The 17,004-nt window shown below is 41.0% G+C and overlaps 1 protein-coding gene across 6 annotated transcripts in view; it reads left to right on the top strand.

The window, feature by feature from the left end:
- MITF (melanocyte inducing transcription factor) overlaps window positions 1-17,004 on the top strand; it is a 218,820-nt gene that overhangs the window by 19,712 nt on the left and 182,104 nt on the right. The gene's annotated exons all lie outside the window — the stretch shown is intronic.

Here is a 17,004-nt window from a genome sequence, read left to right as displayed (position 1 = left end):
ATGCCTTTTCTTTCCTAGAGAAGCTCTCAACTAGGACATTACTTTCATATCAAAATAGAGGGCCTAAACTCTGTCTATGGCCACTACTAAAAATTTCTCGCCAAACTGGGTGTTTTCAAAGGAGGTCCAAGTCAAACTATATCACTTAAGGGAAAAAATTGTTTCCCTTATATGATATCTTTTACAAATGGATAATTATTTTCACGATCACCTTCGGAAGTTAGATCATTTTTGGAGTGGGGGAGTGTGTGGAGGGGAGATCTGTTTTCTCCCGATTTCCCTGCATTTGTGATGATATTTTGGGAAGGGTGATTGATCTTTAGTCCTCCTTTGTCTGATCTTGAATAAATTGTTATCATTATCAACTGAATCCATAGATAAAGAGGTAGTTTTGAATGGGAGCCAAGTAACCTGTTGATGTAAAGTCTGTTTTACCTTTTATGATTCCCATCATTAGCGCCTCCCTCCTTTCCTGGCTCAACCCCCTGTCATTGTAAGTAAGCAGCAATTACTGGTTTGCTAAAGAAGCCGGCTCCAGCTGCCAAGGATCCTATTAATTATCACCCTATCTCTAATTTAGCCTTTCTAGTGTTGAGAGAAGGTGCGTGTAAGCGTGTGGCAGAGCGGCTGCCATCGCATCTTCTTTGTAATAATCTCCTTTCTGAGACAGTTCAGCGGACTCAATGTTCAGCCAAAGGGCCGAGGTGGCCCTGGTGAGTGTTTTCAACTCTCTTGTACAGGTTGTTTGGGAGGTCAAGTTCCGGGTGGTTTTCTTCTCCCTTTGACTCTGACCTGAGTAAAAAGCTGATGGCTGGCGTTTACATTGGGAATTCAGACCTACTCCCGGTCCGTCTGTGAGCTCAGATGGGGCACCTTGAGAACACTGCGGTGGTTTCCCCACGAACTGATTTCCCTCCCTGGGGGAAGGGGAGCATGGAATCTATCCTATGCCTGTCTTCAAGAAAGTAATGCAGACGCCAACTAAAGTCACTCGGTTGACAGTTCCTTGTATAGCAGATTTTTTTTTTAAGAGACTGGTGATCTTTATATAATACTGAGTCTCGGTTTCTTACCCTTCATCAGTGGCTTAGATCGCTTGCTGTTTGTTTTCAGAAATGTTCAGTTCACTTGTTGGAGTGGACCTTTTTTTCAGAAGTTCCACTGGATCATTTGATTAGGTTTGGAGTGCTTAAGCTTCCTTTTCCACTTTTTTTTTTTTTTTTTGTTATTTTTGGCAGTGGTGGTGTTTGAAGCTGTTGAAGTGATTCACTGCAAAGTGAATTAATTTTCCACATCTTCAGATGTGTTTTCCAGTTGCCCCCAAGTTTCTTTTCCCCCTCTCATATGATTCTGCAGTTGTAGTTCTGTCGCTCTTGTTCTTGCTGGAGCAAATATAAATGCTGATGTCACTGAATTTCTTAAATTACAGCTGGTGGAGATTAACAGAAATTGTAAAAGAATACCACTTCCTCATTTTGCTTTTTTCTTGACTAATTATTGTCCTTTCAAGTCCTGTAGGAGGATGGGGATTTGGAAGTAAGTTCCCTGTCCTGAAGTCAGGACAGCAATTTTCCTTTTCCTTTTTTTTTTTTTTTTTTTGTTTCTTCTGTTAAATGTTGTTTTTCAAAAAATGATTTTGGGTTAAGGATGCTCTTGCAGATGCCCTTTTATAACCCTGGCAGACTTGCCCCACTCATGATTTTGCACATTGAGTTGTCTTCTATCCTGGGTGAAGGGTTTTGAATACTTCCTGTAAGTAAGTTTCCTTTTATAGAATATTTTTACTCAACAGTCTTTTGCCAACTCCAGACAGTTACTGGTATTAGGTGAAGGGTTGTGATTCATTTATAATTTTTTTCCAGAGCCTTTTGTTTTTCCAAGGAATGCTGAGATCTTGTCCCCATTGTTTTCTTGTTTAGAATCTATATGTTCTTTTTGAGCATTCAGTGTGCTTGACACCCTCAAACATTTATTTTTCTGACTTTCCAAGTCCTTGTTCTAGCAGCTGGAACCTCAGAGACCCAGGCTTTCCAGTCCTTCTCTTTGTGGTTTGAGTGATGGCTTTCTGAACCTTGTCCTGGGAGTTCTCTGGGCTTCTAGGCGGGACATCAGAGGCCACCTGGAAGTATGTGTAAATGGTGGCCAAGCAGTGCACCGCCGTGGTATCGATCGGACTGCAGTCCCGTGGAAACGGAAATAGAATGGGTTCAGCATTTGCACTTTCCTCTGGTGGTGTTTTTGCTTATTTTGTGTATTTGGAAAAGGCAGCCGTATGCAAACTGCTGACTTACTATTTTCCCTGGAATGGAAACCATTTGGATTATTTCAATGAGTTTTAGCTAAGATTTGTTTGTTCACAGTATTAGTTTTGTTTTCTGGTGTCCTGTTTAGAATAAGACCAGAATGTGTCTTTTTACTTTATGGAAATAAGTGCTACTTGGTGACTTGGGATTTTGCAAACCAACATGAATTTGAAAAATTATGTTTACTTCAGAGTCAAAATGGAAACTCCTCAGTGAAAATTATATTTCCATTTTGGGTCACTTTCTTTCAAAAAAATTTTTTTGACTAAATTATTTGAGATTTCAGAGCAGTCTCTTTTTCTGGTGAATCTTCCCCACTTGTTAATTTTTCTAATTTTGAAAGAGAAAGTGAGATTAAACAGAAGAATTACAGGACAGAATCACATGTTCTACACTATTTGACATAAGATGCAAAATGGTGACTTGAACTCTTCTGTTGTCTCTGAGGATAGAGTGAATCTAGTTGAGCTTTCAGTGGTTAGCTTTGGATTAGGAATGAAAATAGAATTTCTTTACTGTAGAAACTCTTCAGGTCTGGTTTGAGTTCTTGAGTATAAGTTCTGGTTGTTCAGTCTCTGGAAAATGTGCACTGCACATCTGTATGTTCTTACCCAGCACTTCCTTCCAACATTGTGATGTTAAATTCTTGGAATTGAGGTGAGAATGGTATAGGTATCAGCAAATTATTTCAAATATCACCGTGGAGTTTTGCTTAAATGTGAATTTCACCAAGTTTGGATAAATGGAATACAGGTGGGGGAAAGAAAGAAGAGTTATGAATCAGCTTAATTGTTTGGCATGAATTATTTTTTTAAAAATAGCTTTTATATTTATCTAGGAAATGCCACTCCATATAAGAACTTGGGAGATGAATAGTTGAGGGGAGGTGGGAGCTGGAAACATGCCATGAGGTAGTAAGAGGAACTGTGGTTGAAGCATCAGATACACGGTACATTTTACTAGGTTGATGGCTGTCACTGTTTCTGTTTGTTTCATTCCAGCAAGTGGCACCACGCAAGACCTAATAGCCACTGAATATATGCTTAATGAATGGATGTTTTGGGAGCATGGTTTCAGGCCCAGTTGTGCCAGCAGCTGATCGCGTGACCATGTGTTAACCACTTGCGAGGACTGTGTCTCCTCTTATGTACATCGTAGGGTAAGGACTGGAGCAGGGTGGCCATGTGTTACTCTGCTGCTCCTTTCCCCAGCTACACCATGGCACAGGTTGCCAGTGATCACCTTGCTCTGTCCCATGATCCCAGGAGGTGCCTTGGAGCCTTCTGAATTCAGCGTACCGGGCTTTCACAACCTGTCGTGGATACTAGATGGCAGACTTACTCGTTATCTTTCTCAGGTCCCTCACTATGGTTCCTTGGTTTGGGATCATTTTCTTTTTGATACCTCAAGCCCACTTACAGGTCGGAAATATTCTATGACGTTCCGTGGTGAGCAGGTGGTTTGCTTAAACAATGGAATAACAACAGCATACACCGTCATCTCTCCTTGAAAAAAATTTTCGGGTAGAACTGGCAGCTACAGATAGAACTTAATGAATGATTCCAGACCATATTTCTCCAGTCAAGTAAGATATCAAGAAATGATTAAATTAAGAAGGCTTTTCACTTTTACTCTCCAAAGCTTGGTTATCCATCTAGGGAGTGATTTTTGAACACCTGCTGCATGCCAGACATTATGCTAGTGGAAAGATGGCTGGCCCATAAGGCATGAGCTCTTGCCTTATAACTCACAGCAACATGAATATGATGCTATGTTTGTAATTGTACCTTTGGGGACAAAAGATGGAGGGGTCACTTCCTCTGGGGGGAGGAGGGAAGAGTGAAGTCTTATAGGAATGAAATTTGAGTTTATTAACAAAATTTGACTGCTGAGCCGAGGAGAGAAGGGCATTCCTGGTAGATGGGAGACACAGAGGTATAGCCCTGTATGCTGCCTTTGGGGCTGTGTAAGCTTTTGAGCATGACCGGAACACTAGGGAGCGCGGATGGATTGAAGCGGAGGAATAGCACTCTGACTGCCAAATGAAGAATGGGTTGGAGGATGGCCAGATCTGGTGTCACAGAGGCCGGGTAGGATGGTTCCGGCGTAGCAGTTTCTGTGAAAAATGATGATACACACATACTGTTCAGCCCTAAGAGTGGTTATGATTGCAAGAGGATGCAAACGTCGGTTCCAGATTATACAGGCAGTGAAGGCCAAGGCAAGACTGTGTGCGTAATGCTTACTAGTGACGGTAGTGATTGCCTACTGATTTATTCATTCATAGTTGCATGCCTCTTCTGTGCTACACACCTGGGAAATACAATGGCCAATAAAACAGACATGGTCCCTCCCCCGAGGGAGCCTGTATTCTAATGGAGACATGGTCAAGTAAACAGACAGTAACATATTAGTATGCATTCTTTCTATGTTACATGAGAAGAATTCTAAGTGTCCGTCCTATCACAGAACCACCCCCTTTTACTTCAGCTAACTCATGCCCTGACCACCCTGCTGTCTGGTCCCTAGAGTGGGTTTTGAGGATAATTTGAGATAAGCACTGTATTGTATATGCCTTGTATTGCCCGTGCTTATGCGCACACACCCACCCACACCCACACACACACACCCCGATTAAAGATATCTGCGGTTACTCCAGTGGTAGACAAGCACCTAAATAAGCCATATAAAGGTTCCTAAAGGTCATTCTGCTCCAGGTAAAGCTCCACATATCTTCTGACATTCCTGAACTCTCATGTTTTACAACTTAACTCTTCTTGGCTCTTGTGGTCCTTGCTGGCTTTGGTGGCTGCTTCAAGTTGGTCTTCATGTCCATGTTCCAGGTCACTTCCAATGTTTGAGGTTCATGTGCAGTAGCAACAATTTGCCTCAGGGCAGCAAGACTGGTTGACATTAGATAAGTGACTTATTTTAAAGTCGAAAGGGGCCAAAATACCTCTTTAAAATAAGTTCACATTTTGGTACAGAAATGGCAATAACAGCAAATTCTCCCCCCACACATAAATCTCCACATTCTCCATCCAACTCAGGATAATCTCTTGATTATAAGGAGTCAAAATTTCACTGGGGGAATCTGGTAGAAATTCCGGGGAAGCCGTTCTAGGTTCAAACACTGTTCTTCGAAGAGGAAGCATTCTGACTTACTACAATGATAATTGCAGTTGGTTTAGGTGGAAAGTGCACTTTTCCCATTTTGCCTGGCCTGGCTTGTATAGGTGGTGTATTCTTGGTGCTGAAGCTCTGGAGTCAGACTTTTCTAGGCTTGAATTCCATCTGCACTGATGAGCAGCTGTCTGAATTGGGCAAATCACTGAGTTTTTTTTTTTTTTTCTTCATCTGTAAAATGAGGTCACGCTTAAGCTTGGAAGCCCTTTTGTTAAACCCGCCTGGGTTTGTATATCTGCTCTACTATTCCATGACACTGGGCAACTTGTTCTCTTTGTAGTTTGCTTCTCTTATCGGTGAAGAAGTAGTAGTAGTAGTAGTAATAGTAGTAGTAGGAGTAGTAGTAGTAATTCCTACCTCATAAGGATATGGTTAGAATTAAATGAGATAATGCACACAAAAGATTTGGTATGGTATCTGGTACATGGTTAGGACCCAGTGTTACCTTACTTAGTTTTCTTACCATGATTATATTGAGCATTCTAAAATATTCTGTAATGCTATTTGATGACTTATATTCTTTTTGAAAATTAAAACTTTATAAGCTGCATATGTGCTTTCCTTTTTCCTTTTTTAGAATTGGAGACTTGGGGTGCCTGAGTGGCTTAGTCAGTTAAGCGTCTGCCTTTGGCCTAGGTCATGATTCCGGAGTCCTGTGATGGAGCCCCATATTGGACTCCCTGCTCAGCGGGGAGCCTGCTTTTCCCTCTGCCCTTAACCTGCTTGTGCTCTCTCTCTCAAATAAATATAATCTTTTAAATGAATAAAATAAAATTTCAAGGTTTGGAGTACGGTTGCCAGGTTAAATACTGGATGTCCAGGTAAATTTGAATTTCACATAAACAAAGAATAGTTTTTTAGTATAAGTAAGCCCCAAATATTTCACGAGATACTTACACTAAAAACTATTATTTGTTTATCTAAATTCAAATGTAATGGGGTAGCCTATATTTTTATTTGCTAGATCTGGCAACTCTAATTTTGGGGTAAAAGTTACCCCTTCACTTTCTCATCCATTTTTTTTTTTTTCTGAGATAGATGTATATGGATGCTTAGACAAGCACAATGAATAATACCTTTAGAGCATGAGCCTAGAAATAGTTACCCAAATTTGATGGAATATCCCCTAGTATCTCTAGTAAATCTGTCTCCTAATTCATAGAAGCAGTAGGACTATCAAATTGAGGTTATGTTGACACCTGAGCATATAGTCCGAAGTTGCTTGAAAATTCTGAAATGTTCTCGTGTTGGTTCTACCCAGAGGGAAATATTAATAATGACACATTAATGGGATAGGTATGCATTCCAGAGAATCCTGAAAACGTAATCATCTTTGAAGGAAATTACCTCATTACTCTTTGAGTCACTGATCTAGGGAATCTCATTTCCTGTGGCTGGCCTGATTTTCCAGGTAAGAAAATAAGCATATCAAGTGGTTAGGTTAATAACTTAGAATAATTTTATTGTACTTGCAATTTAAGTTAATTTTTAGGTAGGTTTGGTCCTTAAGCTGTTAGACTGTTCGGAGCCTTTGAGAGACTTAAATCCAAGACTGAGGTCCTTTCAATTCATCCGCTATGTATGGAATATCTGCTGGGTGTAAAGCAACTGCATAGGAGTGGAGAGGAATTGCAAAGACAGCCCCAGCCTTCAAAAACCATAGTGTTCAGTGGAGCAGCAAGGCCAGAAACAATTACGACAAAAGACAGAATACATAAGGGCAGGGTCTAAGGGAAGTAATGCCAGGTCCCAGATGGTTGAATGTAAGAAATGATTAATTCTAAAGAACAAGTGGAGTAGGAACATACTCTATTAGGAGTGGCTTTCTAGAGGTTCATATGAGAGAGAACTCTTCAAGGCTGGGAATGATTTCATTTGGGAAATGATTTGTACTAGGTATAGGCTTAGCATTAACAAACACTTGGGGGTGGACACATTTTGAAATGAACATATTATTTAGACTCAACAAAAACAAAAAGTATACAGCATGGCAGGTGGCTGCATCCTCTTCTCTCATGAGTGACTGTTTCTGCTCTAGAATTTCTGGATTAGGAACTTGACTTTATGTAGGTGGAGCTGGATTTGTTCCATGTTGGTTTCTTAAATATTTATTGTGCACCTGCCGTTGCTATGTATGCAGTGGCCAGAAGGACTTAAGCAAGTTCAGACACTCTTTCAGTTGGTCACTTAAAGCCAACTGAAAGTTTATTTAAGTATTTTTAAACAAAATGAACTTTTTTTTTTTTTTTTTTTTTTTTCCTGAAATGCATTCCCAGTGATCACTGCTTTAAACTGGGCAAAAACAGCAGAAGGATTTCTTATGAGGCAGTCTGACTTTGGGTATTTGCTGAAATGACTTTGAAGGCCAGCTTAACTCATTTCCTGTTGGGATGACACTGGTTTATTAGACTTGGCCCAAGTCAGAGTTAATAGCCTTAATGGTTTTGCATGGTCCCAAATGATTCTCCTGTAGTGTGCCATTAGCCGAAGGGAAGGTTTCTGCAGATGGTATGCAACACACACATACTGGCTTCAGCCGTAGTAGGTGACAGGGAAGAGCTGTTCCCAACTGAGATGTAGCCACGGACATTTGGACTCCCGGAGAATAAGCGTTGCGATTGTGGGAAATACTAAACTCTTTTGTAACAGTTCTTTCCTCGTACTTTTTGTTGTTGTTGTTTAAAATGATGACATATGAAACGAACGCCACGTAAAAAAATGGCTCCAGCATTCAAGAACTTGTTCATACCATCCAACTTCTCCGGCACACGAATTAACATCTGATAGGTGTTCATGTTGTAAAGCGATTAAAAAGGCTACGTCTTGAGAGCAGTGGATGGGCACTTTGCCTAGTGCCCGAGACGCCTACTGAGACTTCAGGATGGAAAAGTCCAGTCTTCATTAGTGTGGTGTATGTTGGGCCGTAAGCCTCTGATTAGACTGGAAATTAGCAAGGCATGCAGTGACCCCTGGTATATTATTTTTGTAAAGTTACGACTACCTTTGTCTTCAAATTCGACAGGTCCTGCTTTGTGAGTAGATTTGCTATTTCAGGTACTGGTGGGTAAGATGAAGCCTGGATGTAAACCCTTACGTCGTCCTATCCTGAAAGAGCATCACCTGCTTATGTCTGTTTGAGGGTCCTGTTGGATGTTGTTGTTATTATTTTTTTTTCCTTCATGGTTGGGCCAAATATTATGTAGTTTCAGTATCTACTGGTTGGGTTCTTACGGCCTTATTTTTGGCCTCGTCTTAGTATCTTCCTTTATATATCGTCATTAAGTTATAATTGAAGCTTGGTGTTTATATTTAGAATGATGCATGGAGGTTTAGCTGTGGCCAGCCATTCGGCTTATAGCAAATGTTGGTTCATGCCAGAAAGGTTTTTGAAATCTGGTCCTTTTTTTGGGGATGTCCCAATCTAAGCAAACCATCCCTTTTTACTCTTAAGCTTAAGGGCCATGGGGAAGCAATTCAGAAAAGATTCTATATCTATACATTTATCTATACATGGAAGAGCATCTCATTTCTGGTTAAAAAAATATTGGCTTGTTAGTTCACTCTTCAACCCAGAGTCACACAGCCTCAAAGGGACTGCTTTGACAAGTCTTTCTATCACTTCCTTTCTTAGTTTCCTGACTTTCCACAGGGTATCAGTGAATGCCAATTCTAGAGTGGCACATAGCGACAGTAGATGACACCCAGGCCACAAGCTGCTTCCCAGGGGCTGCCAGACATTATCAGACATTTCACAGCTCTTGAATTCTCTGGATTTGGGCCACTTTTGAACTCCATCCATCAATCCATATAACCAGTTTTTCGGCTAATATTTATTGAGGTTTCAGTATTTGCCAGGCACCCATCTAGATGTTAGGAGTTGAGCCATGAACCAAACTACCGAAAATCCTTACACTCATGGAGCTTATGTGTGGAGGAAGGGAGGACTGTAGAAATAAATACATGCATAAATAGTAAAATATATACTTATGATAAATATATACTATGATAAAGGGTGATAAGTCCTATGGAGGATTAAGCATGGATGGATTGGGGTGACTTGTAATTTAAAATAGAGTAGCAAGGAAGGCCTTCCCGGAAAATAACACTTGAGGAAAGATCTCGAGAAGGTTAGAGAGAGAGTGGGTCCATGCTCGCATTTGGAAGAGAAGCTCAGCAGACAGAGGGGAGGATGAGTACATAGGCCCTGGATAGGAATGTACCTCCTTCAGGATCCACATCTGTCTGTAATGGCTGGGACAGGCTGAGCAAAGGGAAGGGTAATGGGAAAGGCAGGATGTGAGGTCAGGAAAGAAGTGGGATCCAAGTGGAGGCAGATACTCTAAGGGTTTGTAAAGACCTTGCTCTTTATTCACTAAAAATGAGGAGCCATGGCAGGTCTCCAGCTAGAGGAGTAAGGTGACCTGCTTAATTCAGGTCCACAGCTCAGTATGGTGGGGTCTGAGAATTTGGAGGTCTTTGAAGTTTTGTCATTGTGCAGAGGCAGATTGTTCAGCATTCTGAGCTTCGGGGGTTTGGTTTTTTTTTTTTTCCCTTCCTCCTTATAAAGCAAGCTGATGGACCAGATAAGTTTTATTGACCTTGCGGTTTTGATACTCTCTCTGCATTTATGGATTCCTACCTCCTTCTCAGTGTGTGTGAGCTTTTCATATTTGTGGGCTGATTACATTTCTTTTTGAGTATGCACAGCTGGAACCTCAGTGTGTGAAATATCTTACTGCCTTTATTTAAATTTCTTGAAAATTTCCATAAACATCTCACATTGAAAACCTGACAAATATGAAGTAATTTTATAGTATTGACATTAAAGTTCCTTGCAGGTTAAATGGTGTGGGTAAACACAAATTATATGCTTTCTCATATACCTTAATGCTATTTTGTTGTTGTTTACAGAAATAGAGCTAATTTATTGAGTGTTACCGTGACTATCAATTGAGGTAGAGTGATAACAAAGCACAGCTTCTGCCCCTCAGGGAGCTGAGTAGGAGGAGAGGTCTTGGCTAAGGGACGACCCACAAAGCAGTTTTAGGGCAGAAGCATAGCCAGCTTGAGGCCTGTGGAGGTCCCACGTAGACTAATATTCAGAGGCGCTGTCACACTGGTATTTTTAAGTATGTTCCACCCCCAAGCCAGTTAGACCTAGTACCATGGTGGGATAGGAAGGTGCCAGGGACCCAGCAGCTTCTCTTCCACAGCCTTGAGCAATTTGGCTCTGCCCCAAACTTGGCATCTCACTGTTTAGCACGTCAAAGTTGTAGAGTAACTGTCTCTAAGGCAGTTTAGGGACCATCTTTTGTTACTTAAGAATTTGGGCATCTCAGTCCTTTCCCTTCCATCAGAATATTTTTTCCATTTCCTGTGAGAGTTTAGTGCCCTTAGAGACTGGTGCTTCAGGTAGACAATGGCTGGTCAGCTTATTCACCTCCCCTGTGGGGAATAGCGCCCTCGCCGTGCTTTTACCTTCAGGTCTTCATTGTGTGCTCTGTCAGGAGTCGGTGGGGCCCCAGTTGTGTCACCCACTGGCCAGTCTGTTCTTCGTTTGTCTGTTAACTGGCTTCATTTTGGGCAGCCAAAAAAATGTTGCAAGTTTCCAGGTTGAGGATTCTGGAAACACTCCCCAGGAGATAAGAGGGCTGCCACTTGCCCAGACTGGCCCTTCAGCTGTCTCCTGGCATATTCTGGGGCACTGGAGCCTTGCTGTTGAGAACAGCTACCATGGTTTGAACATCCTGAGTTTAGCTAACCCTTTAGCACCTAAGCTGGGAACAGAGCCAAGAACTCATTGACTCTGATGTCACACTACTTCCTTTTGATTTTTTCTACCTTGGGCCTTTTCACACATTCCTCCTGCCATCTGAAATTTTTCTAACCACTCTCCTTTCTACTTTCTACTCCATATTTCAGTGTCACTTAAAAGTTGCCTCCTGACCCACTTCTTGCCCCCGACTTGAGGTAGCTGTGCTATTCCTTTATGCTTGCTTGCTTGCTTCCTTCCTTCCTTCCTTCCTTCTGGAGAGAGAGGGTGGGGAGGGACTCAAGGAGAGGGAGAGAATCTTAAGTAGGCTCCATGCCCAGTACTGACCCTGACATGGGGCTCAATCTCATGAGCCTGAGATCATGACCTGAGCCAAAATCAAGAGTCTGATGTTTAATTGACTGAGCCACCCAGGCCCCCTCCTTTATGGTTTCTTGATTTTTTTCTTCATACCGCTTTCTCACATACTTAATTACATACATAATTATCCTATACTTGTCTGTGTGTTCAGTATGTGTCTAACAACTTCATGAGGCCAGGCAACCCAGTGATTTTGTTCACTATTGTATTCCCAGAGGTTAGCCCACGGCCTGCACACATAGGCACTGTATAAATATTTGTTGATTAAGCGAGTCCCTAAGTAAAAGAATAAAATGATTAAAAGGCAGACCCTGCATTTTCTCTTGTCTATTCATATTAAGTGTCTCTGCCTATCCTGGTTAAGGGTAACAACTGTTATTGACTCTGCATTTTATTGAGGATGCTGAAGATGTGATTTTTGTCTCCAGCTTAAGTCTGTGGCCTTGCAGAATTTTATTAAAGTTGTCTCTGCAAAAACCAAAACTCAATGACACATACAACTCAGCATTCTTTAACTGGTGTAGGCTTGACATGTTGGGCTACGATTTATCAATTTATTTTGTTGTAGTTGCATTTTTATTCCTTAATTCTGTTTCCAGAAATGAGCTTTAGTTCTCTTTAGATCCTCCTCCATTCTATTTGTTGAAAATGAATAGAGAACTATTGCTTTTTCTTAATAGGATTCATAATGCTTTTTTGGAGGGATTTATTTTGGCTTACATAATGGAGCTTTTAAGAGGGTAGGAATAGAAAACTAAGTTGTACTTTCTCTAGAAGAAAGAGCAAAGTTTCCTACTGTGTGTATAAAAGAAAAATAGCATCCACAGTGGACCTTCTTTATTTCTAAAACTGAACTGTCTTGCAGGTTCATATCACAAAGATGGGCTTTTCCTAAGCCAGGCTGGCATATGTAATTTATAGAGAAAGCATGCATTGTTCTGCAGGATGCATTGCGGTTACACTGGCTCCCATAAGATGAGCTCAACAGTATCTATGAATAGTCACACCCTAAATTACACGAACTGAACAGTTTTAAAGAGGTGGAAAATCTGATGCCTACTGTTTCCCAGACAGACATGCCTCAGGAAAAAATTTGGGGAGGTGGGGACTGAAACCTAAACAGCGCTACTTTACATTCCCCAGCGTAGCACTTGTTGGTTGTGTGACCCTGGGCAACTGAATTAACTTCTCTGAGTCCCAGAACCTCCATTGGTCAAGTGGAGATAAAAATACCACCTACATCGGTAATTGTGAGAATTCCATGAGATAATATAGGGAAAGGGTCAAGATGCTCAGCACATTATAAATGCCCTAGAGATACAATTATTACTTGGAGGATAGTGCGGTGAATAGGGTGGTAGTTAAGGGCATAGATTCCAGAGGTCCTGGTCTAGGTTTGACTCCTGGATCTGGTGCTTATTGGCTGGGTCATCTTGACCTCGTAACTTGACCTTTCCATGTTTGAGTTTCCCCATGTGTAGGATGAGGATAGTGATAATACCTGCTACATAGGGTTGTCCTGAAAATAAATATCTGCTTCTGGTACATGCGAAGTGCTATGTAAATGTTTGCAGTTGTGATGAAGAAGCCTGCAGATTGATGGTTTAGGGTCATAAGTCAGGTTCCGTTATGGACCAGATTTACCAACATGAAGTTGTCACTTCCTTGAGACTAATTTTCCTTATTTTTTTAAATGAGTATAATTCCAGTTGTAGTGCCAAGTTTTTATGAGAAATCTATGAGATAATGCATGTGTAAAGTGCTTAGAGTAGGAAATGGCACGTGGAAAATAATTAAGTCATAACTACAGTGAAGACTTTTCTTATAATTGTCACTGCTTCTATTATTTTTAATTCCACTGGTAATATATCTCTGGCTTATATAGAACTTACATGGTAAGATGGATTCCACAGACCCTCTCTGGAAATCAACATGCTTCATATGTAGGAAATAATGTTGAGGTCTTTTGTTACTGTTGGTATATCTATATAAATGGAGCTGTTTCAGGAACTTGAAAATACTCAGTAAACATCTACAATCATGCATTTATGATTTTATAGGTCACAAAAGATTGAAGTCAGTCAGGGTCAATGTTATGTGGACAGTATTATATTCATGGAAAATGACTCCTAGGAAACATTAGGAACTAAAATTTCCAAAATAAAGAAATAAAAAGTCATTACATTAACCATCTTTAAATCAAGTCTGTTTCTATTTCATATCTTCACTGGGATTGTGTTCACAGAGTAATGTTTTGACATTGTTTAAATTTCTGATGTTAAATCTCACTAATGACTGATAACCATGCATCGTAACCGTGCATCACCGGAAATGGATAAACACTGATTCCAATTTTGGTAACATTTTCCATTTTAGTCATTTGGGTCACTGTTTCTACAGTATCTGTATTTAAACTTTTGTGTTGTTTTGCAATATATCTTTAGTTCAACTTCCTTTTTTCTAAAAAAATAAGGTAGGGAAGGAGAAACAGTGATTATAGTACAGAGCTATAAGTGGCATTTGAGAAAAGCAGGACTTTGACAAGCATTTGACCCCAAGTCCCTGTGTTTTAATGGAAGGTGGGAGCTGGCACTGTGCAGTTGGATGTGCAAAGAAGCAAAAATGGTTGTACCAGTCCTAGGTGGTAAGATACTCAAGTCAAACATGGAAGTGCTAATGAAATTCCTACATTGTGTTCTGGAAGGATGCGTAGAGTTATTTAATCAAAAGTATATGGGAGAGCTTTCTTGGAGTCATGTGCAAATATCTGCTGAGAGTATGAGAATGGTTTGAAGGTTGGATCCTTGAGGAGAAATTAATTCAAGTTCAGTGTCATAGGGGCCATAGAACTTTTAATCTATGATTAGGAGGCTGGGCTTTGTTCCAAGGCCAGTAGGGAGGCATGGAAAAATTTTAAGTAGGAGCTATGGGATTTTGTTTGTTTCTGGAAAGGTCACTGTGGCAGTGCCATAGAGAATGGGCTGCAGAGGGTAGTGACAAAGAAGACCAGTGAAGTGCAGGCAGGAGATGGTGCTATCTGTGACTTGCCTGGTGGTTGGAGAGATGGAGAGAAGGGGGTGGAAATAAGAGATACTGGGGGATGAAGAAGCACAGGCCTGGGTGATTGGTTGGACTTAGTTGGGAAGAGAGTGAGGAAAGAAGAATGGCTCTCAATCAGGTTTACATTTTCATGCCTGAAAACAAATAGAGATTCATTCATCTCCCCTGCAAGAAGCCCAGGGGGTCTGTGACCACAGCCATTAGTGGCTCCCCAGAGTCAGAACCATCCTCACAGCCATTTGTCTTGGCTTTTTCCTCATGTTTTTTACTTCATGGTTGCAAAATGGCTGCCTCTCCTCCAGGAATCACATCTGCTTAGAAAAGGGGAAAAGGAAGAGGAGTAGCATCTCTACCAGGAAGAAAACACAGGCTTTCCCAGGTACCAGCAGATCCCCGCTTTTCCCTTCCACCCCCTCTACCTGGCTTTCCTGGCTGTAGATGTCTCCTTGTATCTCCGTGGCTGGAACTGTGTTACATGGCATCTTGTGTCTGGGCACTTGCCACCCTGAACAAGTTCTAGTTCTGTTAGTAGCAAACAAAGGAAGTGGAATTTATATCTGCAAATAGTTGCTGGGTTTGCCTCACCAAGGTTTCTGGTAAGAGGTGGAGGGGTATGAAATGTTTGAGGACATGGAGGAGTTTAATCACATGAGTGGGAAGTGTCAGTGGGCATGTTTTCTCTCAACTCTGCAGTCAGCCCCAAGCTGCAATTTCTCATTAACATGTAAATTTGTAAGTTCCACTATATAATTGTTAGCTACCTTCAAACACCTATAACTCTGAATTGTTTTAAAATATATTAAACTCATCTTGTTTCCTCTCTGATTAAAATTCTCAACGTACAAAAGACATTTTTCTCAAATTTATTCCAAATCTTATCCCTAATTTCTCAGTGGACCTCTTTGGGCTTAGAGCAAATGAGGACAGTTCCATTTGGCGTTTCCTTACTCATGTGCAAGTAATATCAGGGAACGCATGATGGAAAATGTCATACCCTTTACTATGACTTTTGTATCTTTGAAGGATATAATCATTCTGTGTTTAAAACTAGAAAGGAGAAATGTTTGTTCACTTTTTTTCGAAGGTAACATTATTCAGGGTATCATAAGGTGCAAATATTTGTTTTCTACTCTAGTTTAATTCAAGAAAGTCTTCTCACCTAATATATGCAGAATTCTGTTAGTGACTGTTTTAGTTAACAGCAGTGCTGAGGAGAAATTACTTTCCAGGTTTTTTTTTTTTTTTAAGATTTTATTTATTTATTTGACAGACAGAGACCACAAGCAGGCAGAGAGACAGTCAGAGAGAGGAGGAAGCAGGCTCCCCGCCGAGCAGAGAGCCCGACGTGGGGCTCGATCCCAGGACCCCGGGATCATGACCCGAGCTGAAGGCAGAGGCCTTAACCCACCGAGCCACCCAGGCGCCCCTATTTTCCAGGTTTTGAGGTATAGCAGAATAGGAGAGATTTTTGGAAAGAGGCTTCTCAAGCTTGCCACTTTTGCTTTGTGATTTTGGGAATATTGCTTAACCTCTCTGAACTGGTTTATTCTATGAATTTGGATGATATACATCTGCATATATACAGAAATAGCTTGTGCACAAGGCTGGGACACACTCCTGGTGCAAACAAAACATGGTGGGGTAGGATAGGGAGAGATTAATTTCTTTTTGGAAACTTAAAAAAGGCTCTGTGGCAGAGGGAATTTGAACCCCATGTTGGAGAAAGCAGAGGGTTTACTGGATGATGGAGGATGGTCCTAGGCTGGGCAAACGCACAGCATGTAGGATGTGTTTGAGGATTCCAGGGATTTATTGTTTTCAGTAAAGGACAAAAATGAGGAAAGCCTTGGAAGTCTGCCTGAGTGAGTTTGGACTTTTTGTTCTATAGGTATAGATGTAGGGGAGCAACCAAAGACATTCAAAAATTATGTACAAATTGAATTTTGGTGGAAGTAGACTTTATGGGTCAAAGAATATGTACCTTGAACATTTTCATAGATTTAAAAATTAAACTTTTCATTTTGAGATAATTGTGGACTCTGATTCCTAAAATACACGGTTTTAAGAAATCATCCTGAGGGAGCCCGTGTGCCTGCCTAGTTTTCCACAATGGTGACACCTTGTACAATATCACAACAAGGAAACCAACTGAAGACTTTTAAAAAATTTTTTTTAAGATTTTATTTATTTATTTGAGAGAGAGAGACAGTGAGAGAGCGCATGAGAAGGGAGAAGGTCAGAGGGAGAAGCAGACTCTCCGTGGAGCTGGGAGCCTGATGCGGGAGTCGATCCTGGGACTCCAGGATCATGACCCGAGCCAAA

This window comes from Lutra lutra, chromosome 1, assembly GCF_902655055.1.
Source record: "Lutra lutra chromosome 1, mLutLut1.2, whole genome shotgun sequence".
NCBI classification, from domain to species: Eukaryota; Metazoa; Chordata; class Mammalia; order Carnivora; family Mustelidae; genus Lutra; species Lutra lutra.
This window is presented reverse-complemented; position numbering and strand designations above follow the sequence as displayed.